General features: G+C 47.8%; 1 long non-coding RNA gene across 1 annotated transcript; it reads left to right on the forward strand.

Moving 5' to 3' along the window:
* The first annotated feature begins 2,074 nt into the window (after positions 1-2,074).
* LOC136179823 (uncharacterized) lies at positions 2,075-10,461 on the forward strand. Its single transcript, XR_010666769.1, has 3 exons — positions 2,075-3,922; positions 5,434-5,477; positions 7,549-10,461. It is a non-coding gene; the product is annotated as an uncharacterized lncRNA (long non-coding RNA).
* The last annotated feature ends 531 nt before the right edge of the window (positions 10,462-10,992 follow it).

Here is a 10,992-nt window from a genome sequence, read left to right on the forward strand (position 1 = left end):
AAATCACTACTTTTAATTAACAACAGAAAATATAACAAATGTCTGCATTATTATAAAACCTTTCCCCCTCTATTTAAATAATGATTTCACTATTTAAATGCGTCTTTATTGGTTTATTTTTACTTTATATTCTGTATATTACTGTCTTTCATTTGTTCTTTCCTTTATGTACTGTATGTTATTTAGTTATTTAATCTGTCTTTTAATTTATTTACATTGTGATATTGTTTTTTGTTTACCTGACTGTATATGTGCATTACTCTTCTTGAATAAAGCTAAACAAAAACAAACAAAAACAAAAACGGGTGGATGCGGCCAGTTCGGGAAACGTAAATGACGCCACTACCATACTGAATGAATCTGACGAAGTAGAAACAAATATCTGCCTACTGTGTGTGCATACTGAATAGTAGGTACTAACAGTATACAGCACAGATAGTAGGTACTGTCTACTGACAGACTGAGTAGGTACTTGACAATTCGGATACAGCCCCTGTCTCATACTGACAAGACAAGAGACGAGACGAGAGATTAGAGACCAAATGAGACAAGAGGAGAAAATAGACAAGAGGACAGACAAAAAGACATGAAAGACATGAAAGACAAAAAAAGACAAAAGACAAGACAAGACAAAAGGAGAAACCGGATTAGACAAGACTGACATGCCAAGAGACAGAATTTGAGAAGACATGGCTTTCTTTAAGACAAGAAAGACGAGACACATTTTACAGTAAACAAAGTGATATGTGTGATATCTGTGTGTTCTCCGAGTTCCTGTCCAGAAACGATCTGTTTGACCTAAATCAGTCTACTCTACTGTCAGTAACAGAACCACTACGAGCTGCGGGTCGCTCCTCAGTTCTATTACTGCTACACTACGCTCTGCCAAAGAGAGGCGTCTGATCCAACCTTCACAACAGGGTCCTAAGGCGCTGACTAGACTCTTCTCCTCTGTCGCCCCCCGGTGGTGGAACACACTACCAAACTCCATTCGATCTGCAGAGTCCCTCTGCACCTTTAAGAAAAAGCTAAAGACCCAGCTCTTTATGAACCCCTACGACCTTCATGATGATGATGATGATGATATTTAGGATGGTTTTGATGCTGATTAGAGCTAGAGCTGTTTTTGTTGATGACAATATATTAACTTTACTATAAAAAAGTGCTCTGCCTCTGGTCACTTCCTGTCAGCACTTGTGGTCACTTCCTGTCAGCACCTGTGCTCTGCCTCAGGTCACTTCCTGTTAGTACCTGTGCTCTGTCTCTGGTCACTTCCTGTCAGCACCTCTGGTCACTTCCTGTCAGCACCTGTGCTCTGTCTCTGGTCACTTCCTGTTAGCACCTGTGCTCTGTCTCTGGTCACTTCCTGTTAGCACCTCTGGTCACTTCCTGTCAGCACCTGTGCTCTTCCTCTGGTCATTTCCTGTTAGTACCTGTGCTCTGCCTCTGGTCACTTCCTGTCAGCACCTGTGCTCTGCCTCTGGCCACTTCCTGTCAGAACTTGCGCTCTGTCTCTGGTCACTTCCTGTCAGCACCTCTGGTCACTTCCTAACAGGAAGTGACCAGAGGCAGAGCACAGGTGCTGTCAGCACCTCTAGTCACTTCCTGTCAGCACCTGTGCTCTGTCTCTGGTCACTTCCTGTCAGCACCTGTACTCTTCCTCTGGTCACTTCCTGTTAGCACCTGTGCTCTGTCTCTGGTCACTTCCTGTCAGCACCTGTACTTTGCCTCTGGTCACTTCCTGTTAGTACCTGTGCTCTGCCTCTGGTCACTTCCTGTTAGTACCTGTGCTCTGCCTCTGGTCACTTCCTGTCAGCACCTGTACTCTTCCTCTGGTCACTTCCTGTCAGCACCTGTACTCTTCCTCTGGTCACTTCCTGTCAGCACCTGTACTCTTCCTCTGGTCACTTCCTGTCAGCACCTGTACTCTTCCTCTGGTCACTTCCTCAGAAACATAGGAGCTGGTTTTGAAAGTGCAGGCCAGCAGGCTGAGAGGAGGAGGTGGGGGAGGTGGGGGAGGTGGGGGAGGTGGGGGTTTAACCGGCGGGCCCTGCAAGAGTTGCCTGATGGGTGCTAATGAACTTGGGATGTGGCACCACAATGCAGAGCGGCCCCCCTGTCCCGCACGGTGCCCGGGTTCCCATGCAGAGAGAGGGATGATGGGGGAGACGAGGGGGGAGAGCTCGGCCTATTGTGCCCGCTCCTTAGCCCATTAGCCACCTCCACCGAGCACGCCGCGTTCCCAAGAGCAGCTCGCCGCCTGCCTGCCTGCGTGGACTCGGTATCCCGGCACGGAGGAGGCGGAGAGGGGAGCAGAGGGGAGCAGAAACAGTAGCTGTATTTAGAGTTTGATCTCCAGGAAAGCGTCCAAAATGTGCAGAGAAAGAAAAGTGGAGCGGCACATTGGTGGGCAGGAGAGGGAGAGCCCCCCGACAACAGACCCTGACAGAGTTGTCTCTTTGGCAGCCGCGCCTCCTATTGAAGCAGTAATTTATTCAAAGGAGATTTTTATCCCCGCGATCTGATTATTATGATAATCAAGTGACCCAGACCCCCTTTCTTGGCTCTTGTCTGCGGGCTCTGGGCTCGGCGGTGACAGTAAAAGCTGATTTTCACGGTCCCCCCCCCCCCCCCCCCCCGTTCACATTCCTGGACTCCTCAGTATCAAAGAGGCGCACAAAGAGCGCGATGGATGTGCGCACTTGATCCATGAAGGCGCAGAGCGGAGGCCGCAGGTCTGCGCAGGGGGCTCTGTGTCAAACGAATACTAGTAACCAGACAAGATTACATGACACTTTTTATAATCCCACATGGGCTGAGACCGGCTCCAAACCACATAGTCAAAGGGGGAACCAGAGCCACAATGGAGGCAGAGGAATGGAGGCTGCATGAGGAGGCAGAGGAGAGGAGGCTGCATGAGGAGGCAAAGGAGAGGAGGCAGAGGAGAGGAGGCTGCATGAGGAGGCAGAGGAGAGGAGACAGAGGACAGGAGGCTGCATGAGGAGGCAGAGGAGAGGAGACAGAGGACAGGAGGCTGCATGAGGAGGCAGAGGAGAGGAGGCTGCATGAGGAGGCAGAGGAGAGGAGACAGAGGACAGGAGGCTGCATGAGGAGGCAGAGGAGAGGAGACAGAGGAGAGGAGGCTGCATGAGGAGGCAGAGGAGAGGAGGCTGCATGAGGAGGCAGAGGACAGGAGGCTGCATGAGGAGGCAGAGGAGAGGAGACAGAGGACAGGAGGCTGCATGAGGAGGCAGAGGAGAGGAGACAGAGGAGAAGAGGCTGCATGAGGAGGCCATAATGATGAAATGATGATCTTTATGATCAAGTTGGACAATTTGTGAGAATGAGAGCCCTACTCTCTGTTTGCTTTAGTCATTTAATAAGTCTGGGAATACAGGATAAATAAAGGTTTTTAATGCGCATGACTGTGATCCATGAGAGCAAAGAACTTGAACCTGCATCCACGCTGCTCCTCCACTTCACATCTCAGAGGGTGGAGACAAAAAGCAGACCGGCATCGTGTCAGAAAGGGGAGGGGCTTGGTGGCAGTATATGTTTTTTGAGCAGGCATGTTTTAAGTTCATATTGCATCTGACAGCGAGGATTGGCGAGCGCGAGGGACAACGCGGGGTAGAGAGAGAGAGAGAGAGAGAGAGAGAGAGAGAGGGGAGGAGGAGGTGGTGGAGGAGGAGGGAGAGAGAGGCGAGATCTACCTCCGCGCGAAATAATGGGGATGATAATAAAACAGGGGGGAAAACCCGTCCGAGGAAAGCTGAATGGATGGAGCCAGAGACACGTCACGGGCAGCCGCAGCCATGAAGACTGAGCTCCAGCCTCCAGCAGCTCACTTCGTCTCCATCAGCCGAGCCGCGCGCTTCTCCGGGAGGAGAAAGGACCCTGCAGAGACCCGCAGACGACGTGCGTGAGTATCGAGTCTAACCTGGGTTTTCTTTATGGACACAGTGCGGAGGCAGGTGCATAAAGTGGGCTCTATAAATCAGAGGAAAACGCGTTCACATTGGCTCCGTTTGCGTCGCTTAGCTGCACACATTACGGAGCAGGATGCGTGTGTTAGTCTGGACCTAACAGGAGCAGGGAGGCGAGTCTCGGTCCTCGTGCTTCAGATGTGATTTTATTCCGATCTGTGTGTCTGTTTCTGTCTGTGAGGATGCAGAGCAGGAGGTGGTACTTCATTCAGCTGCAGATATTTAGAGGTGGAAACATTACTCAGCACAAAAACACTCATTTTGTCTTTTAATTTAATCTCCTCTGAATCAAAGAAATCTTGATATGTTCATATTTTTATGCTGAAGTAGTTTTGTTGGTGACATTGAGTGTGTAGTTGTGTCCAGGCTGAGTGAGAGGTCACACATGATCCTGCAGAAACAAACTGACTCTGCTTCAGTGATGGAACATCAGCCTCAGACTGACTTGTCATTAGAGGAGCCTCCTGCTCCGATTTTGAGGAGAACTCCTCCTGTTCTCAGCCTCACTGACGCATTGTGCTCCGGCTTCAGATGCGCCATTCACACGGAGCCACTTAGGCCACAAGGCGCTTCCACATCCTGGTTCCCACGTCTCACACACACACACACACACACACACACACACACACACACACACACACACACACACACACGCACACGCACACACACACCTGCAGCAGGCACTCAGTAGGGTCCCTTCTAACCAGCTCTGTGGCAACACATGGCACAAAAACATGAGCATGGTGTTCTGGGGACTTTTCCTTTCTGTCCACATTAAGCCTGTGCAGGACTCAGTGTGGCCATGAGGCTCACATATGAGGATTACTGACACACAGGCCTGCCATGCGTAATAAAACAAAGTGGAGGCGTTCACACCCAAAGCTGGCGGATAAAAGGATCACAAGGCCAACATATCCCGTCCACACGTGTGCGCAGAGTCTGAGGCCTGGGCGAGAACACGTGTGCGCCCCGCGGACACACCGGGGGACAGATCTGGGTTTGCTGGAGCCTTGAAGGCAGTTTTCAGCCCAAAAAAAAAAAAAAAAAAAAGTGGGATTATGCAACGTTTCACATGATGAACATGAGAGTATTAATGTGTGTGCACGCAGGGTCAGTGCACGAGGACGTAGATGGAGAGCAAAGGGACGTGTGCAGAAACATGCCGCTTCATTTAAATTAGGAATGACCGTTTTTTCAAACAGTCACACTTTCAGGTTTTATCTTTTCTATATTTTTATTTATAAAAGTTAATGATAGTAGTAGTCGCGGAGCAGCACACACAGACACACACACACACACACACACACACACACACACACACACACACACACACACACACACACACACACACACTCATCTCTTTAAATCATTGAGAGAAACAGCAAAGAGCTCACTTTGCCTCCTCGCTGCTCTGCAGAAGAATAAAACGCTCGCTTGTGTTTTCCAGGATCTAAGACACCGAGCGGCCTGCCAGCACGCGCCAGTCTGCAGGTAACACATCACCGACACTGAGATCTACTGCCTTTAATAATCTTTATGAATGCAGAAATAATTATTACGTCATCCTAAGTAATAACTGTTTACATTCAGACAAAGAAAAAGATCTTAAGTTATTAAATATTGTTTCTTTTAAAAAAAACCTCAAGTTTATATTATCACGAATATAAAAATATAAAAACAGCCACAGCTAAACGTGACGTCAGACCGGAAATGATGCTATTATTTTATTAAATTATTATTAATTAATAATCAAAAATTTACAGGAAGTTCAGTTTCATCAAATCCTGAAATTAATAACACACACACACACACACACACACACACACACACACACCCACCCACGCACACACACACACACACACACACACACACACACACACACACACACACGTTAACCTCAATATTTATTTTATTCGTTCTTCATTTGAATCATTTTGTAAATGTTCAGACTTTCACCTAATTAGAGGCGCTGATTGATATGACGTCACGCTGATCTCGGCCAATAGCAGAGCCTGCTGAGTTGTGTTCAAAGTGAGCAGCTTAACTCCGCGTGAAGCATGTTGGGTAAAAGATAACAAAAACAGAAGATAACAAAAACAGAAGATAACAAATACATTAAAATCACATTCAGTTGAAAATAAAATCTGTAGAATTATTAACATTTTATTAAAACATTCAGGTGAAAATAAATAATTTAAATGAGTTTATTAGAAGATTAAAGCAGCTCAGAGAGACCTCCTGCTCATGATCTCAGATTTATTTATTTACACGAGGCATCAAACTCTTCATGTTTAATTTTCATTAAAAATAATAATAAAGTGAATTCATGAAAACGTAACGTAGGACATTTAAATTATAAATATAAATAAATAAATAATTATACCCACTCAGGGAACAGTTTTATTAAAAGGTTTAAAATGTTTGTTTTATTTTTATGATTTTACCCGAAATTATTTTTTTATATGAAAATAAACGAAAAAAACAGGATTAGTATAAATTTAAATAAATTATTATTATTATTAAATTCCAATATTCTGCTGTTTACTTTGATGAAGATCCGTGTTTCAGTTTCAGCTTTTGGCTTAGAGACATGTGCTGCCACGTGTGTGTGTGTGTGTGTGTGTGTGTGTGTGTGTGTGTGTGTGTGTGTGTGTGTGTGTGTGTGTGTGTGTGTGTGTGTGTGTTTGTGTGTGTGTGTGTTTGTGTGTCAGTGTGTGTGTGTGTGTGAGTGTGTGTGTGTGTGTCTGTGTGGGTCTGTGTGGGTCTGTGTGTGTGTGTGTGTGTGTGTGTGTGTGTGTGTGTGTGTCTTGTTTGTGTGTGTGTGTGTTTGTGTGTCAGTGTGTGTGTGTGTCAGTGTGTGTGTGTGTGTGTCTGTGTGTGTGTCTGTTTGTGTGTGTGTGTTTGTGTGTCAGTGTGTGTGTGTGTGTGTGTGTCTGTGTGTGTGTCTGTTTGTGTGTGTGTGTTTGTGTGTCAGTGTGTGTGTGTGTGTCTGTGTGTGAGCGTGTGTCTGTGTGTGTGTGTCAGTGTGTGTGAGTGTGTGTGTGTGTGTGTGTGTGTGTGTGTGTGTGTTCATTTAAAAATGCATTTTGGACGTGGCTGGCAGGCGGGGAGGGGGCGGCGTTTGAAGCCATCACCCTCCTATGAAGCTCGTGTGCGTGTGAGGGTGGAAGCGCTGTCGTGAAGGGGGCGGGGCCGCAGAGGGGAAAGATGGCGCCGTGGCCGGTTTGGACCGGTTCAAGAACTTACGTACATTTTTCTGATTGTTTGACTTTGGGGAGTTTTGGATAGAGAGGCATTACTCAAGGACCAATCAGAGCATTCTGTGCACAGAGAGGTTTCTGATTGGCCAAGTGGTTTGAGGCGGGGCTAAAGGGCCACTTGGTGACATCATTAAACGACGGGTCAGGACATTTAAAGGCTGCTGTAGGTCGAGAGAGGAAACAAGAAGAGCGGGCGCCAGCGGCCTCCGCTCACTTTAACACGATTTTAACCCTTTCAGTGGTCAGTCCATCAAATTATGTCATACCCAGGTCTTCATTAATAACGCTTTGTCTGCTTCTAGGTCCGGACTGGGTCCATGTCACGGCGCCTACAGCGGGGGAGGATGGGGGGGCCTTCGGGGTTGGTTGTTATCTTTGGTTATCTAGCTGTATGAGTGATGTTCATTCTTCATAAAGCTAGATAACCGAAAGTAACAAGAATCCATTACACTCCTGAAAAGGCATCAAGACCCCAAAAGCACCTCGCCGCGTCTGGAGGAGTGAGCTGAGAGGTAGGGTGCATGAGTATGTGTGTTGTGTGTGAGGTCCATCACTCTTTACAAATGAATTCATATGTTAGTCATGAAATAACGGGGACATTGGCGTCCATATTCCGCACAGCGGCCTGCAGCCAGCGGCGCTGATCCATAGCTGTACGGATGGTGCAACAGGATCACTTTAATCTAATAAGCCCCATGATCCCTGTGTGGGGCGGCATGCAGGGGCTTAGCCATGCTATCACATGTGACAGGCCTGCAGAAGTAGTTTCACATGTGGCTATTGGCTAATCAGTTTGGTAGCCGCTTTACTCAAGGCTCCATTCACTGCATAAAGTCTTTGGTGCATCTTTGGCATTAAGAAAAACTGCGATCAGCGGAGAATGTGGGCCCTTTATATCATACGGTGCTATGGATTATACATTTGTTCTGACTTTGATGGGACTGTTAAGAATGCTCCCTCCGAGTTAATCCTCCAACTCCCCGCCGGCTCCTAAGCGAACAGACAGGAATTTGTTGGTTAAGTTAGCCGTTGTTGATTTTTTTTTTTCCTCTCCTTTCTCACTTCTTCATGAAAAGATGTTTGATTTGGGGTCCCGGCCGTTGTTTGATTTGACGTGACAGTTGGCTTGGCTGTGAATGGGCCGTGGCAAAGCCTCCGTTGCAGGAGGTGCTCCCATGTGGAAAGGCCTGATGGGAGCACAAGGCGGGGGGGGTTAGTGGTCCTGAGGCAATCAAGCAGAAAGTGACCATGAGCGAGAGACGGGGAACAATCTGAGCAAAGGCTCATGGGGAGGAGTAATTGGTCAATCAGATCTTCAACCTGGAGGCCTGTGATGGCTGATTGAAGGTGTGATTTCTTCTCTGCCCATCGAAGCTGGAGGGTTGCTCCTGCTGGGAGACGCCACAGACGATTGGTCCTGAAGGTCTCGAAGCTTCGGAGCTCCTCGGCTAACAGTGAACTCCACTTATGGAGCATTTTCCTCGTGCCAGTTTGCTGTCCCAAACACCGGCCTCAAGACGGGACACATTCAGCTTGACATGGGACACATGTGAAAGGGCTGAGTGAGATTCCTAAAAGCTTGAGTGGCTTCCTGCCTGCTGCATTGCAGGTGCTGAGTGTGACATGCTAAGCTAGCAAGAGAGAGGGACGAGGGCGGTGACAGGAAGTGACAGAGATGTTCCCTTCTCGGATCATAAAGCTTCTTGATTCCATGGCGTGGCCTGGACCTGTTACTGTAAATTAATGTATGTGCAGATTTGAGGCCATGTAAAGAGAGCTCCTTTTAGCACTGAGGCTAAACGGGACCTGAAGTCTTTGACAGATTGTGTTTCTACCCTCAGCATGGCTCTGTGTGTGGCTCAGTTATATCACTAACACACAGGGGACGATGGAGAGGCCTGAAAGTGGAACAGAGAAGGGAGAGCTCCCCAAAACCACCGTAGGGCCCTCGCTCTCTCTCTCTCTCTCGCACTCTCTCTCTCTCTCTCTCTCTCTCTCTCCGTCCCATGGCAGTGTCTGAAATAGAAAAGGAGCAGGAACAGAAAGGGAGGAGGAGGAGGGTTTAGGAAAGCAGATTTAGACTCCAAGTGTCAAATAGAAAAACAGCCATTGTGGTGGGGTCCTACTCCCCCCCTCCCCCCAGTAGACTTTACAGTCAATAGAGCTAGTCCACTTGTCACTGAGGGACAATGCGCTCCTTTTCCTCCCTTTCACCCCCGCCGGGTCCGAGCAGCCAGACAGATCTGTGAATAAGACCCGGTGGTTCTCTCTTTCTGTCGAACACACCGACTGAGTTTGGAAAAGGCTTCACTGAAGCTACATTCCCTCGACCCCCAAACACTCACAGGGAGATGAATATATAAAGTCAACGGGCCTCCCCAGACAAAGTAAGACAGTAACAGGTGTACCGGGCTCAGACCACACTGCTGCTGGTCGACCTCTTGCTCTGCTTGCTCCCGGTTGTTTTGGAGTTTTTGGAGATAAAGATGATATTCACTTTTTGAATCCTTCAGACCTCGTAAGTCAGGAAGTCGTAGTGGACAGAGTGTTTGGCACTTCCTCTCATCATTTTCACTGCTTTTGAAAATTTAGCTCACAATCTGCAGCATTCCTGCTCAGAGTTTTCTCCAAAGGGAATCTGTGGATATCTTTAGATGTGGAGCTGCGCTCAGTCGCTCACCCAAGGGAGCGAGTTAAGGGTAAACAATGTGGGCACACAGAGAGAGAGAGAGAGAGAGACGCTGAGGCGTGAATACATTTTCACATTTAGAACGGAGACAGTGATGTTTTAAGAGGGGAAGTGTCTTTCAAAGAGAATGAGTGAAGCCCTTTCTATCTTTCTGTTTTCAACCACAATCAATGGAGCCGTTCAGCAGCAGAATAAACAGAGAGACACTTTCAGACCTAAACATGCATTTGTTTGTTTGAGCCGTTAATAAAGCTTTTAGCGAGAGCCCTCAGAATAAAACCCATTCTGCTGAAATGACTTGGCAAAGCATCCGATGGAGGGTCTGTTCAGGCTGAAGCTGCTCCCGCTGCCATTGTCTCGCTCGCTCTCTCACACCTACGAGTCCAGAGTGAGCACACAGTTTCATTGTTGTGTGAGCTGTTAATATCAGAGGCTTCACAATAGAACCCATTCCACATATTTGCATAAGGCACTTTTCCAACAAGGACCCGGAGAGGGCTTGAAAGCTGGCCCACTCCAGTGCCAATGGCAAAAAAATGTCAAGTGCCAATTAGGAGAGGTTAGCCACCATTCAGCGGGACCCCCCCCCCACCCCACCCTGGCTGCCCGTCCCCTCCCTGCTCACCAACTCTCTCACACTCCGTCCTGTTTTTACCACCTTATTCCAGTTTCCCTCGTAGCCTTCCCCTCCTGACACACGGAGACAAAAGCTGGCTCGCTCCTCGCCGGCTAATGGAGGATCCTTTCTGCCGGGCTCAGAGTATTTTCAGAATCAGACGATTAGTCAGCTTTCTTTGTTGATTTCTTTGAATGGAGGAGTTCACGATCTGTGCGCCTTAACCTGTGAGATATAGACTCCACCTGCCACAGAATATTCAACTTAGCACGCGGGCTACATTGTGCTGCTTTGGGTTTCCACTGACAGGTTTGCAGAGGCAGGTGTTGGTAATTGAGGGAAGGATTTTAAATCAACGTCTTTCTTCTGCTCGCTGTGTGTGTGTGTGTGAGTGCTCACAGCCTCTTTATTTCAGTACAGAGCATCCAGTCAGCTGTTAAA

This window comes from Labrus bergylta, chromosome 8 (assembly GCF_963930695.1).
Source record: "Labrus bergylta chromosome 8, fLabBer1.1, whole genome shotgun sequence".
NCBI lineage: Eukaryota > Metazoa > Chordata > Actinopteri > Labriformes > Labridae > Labrus > Labrus bergylta.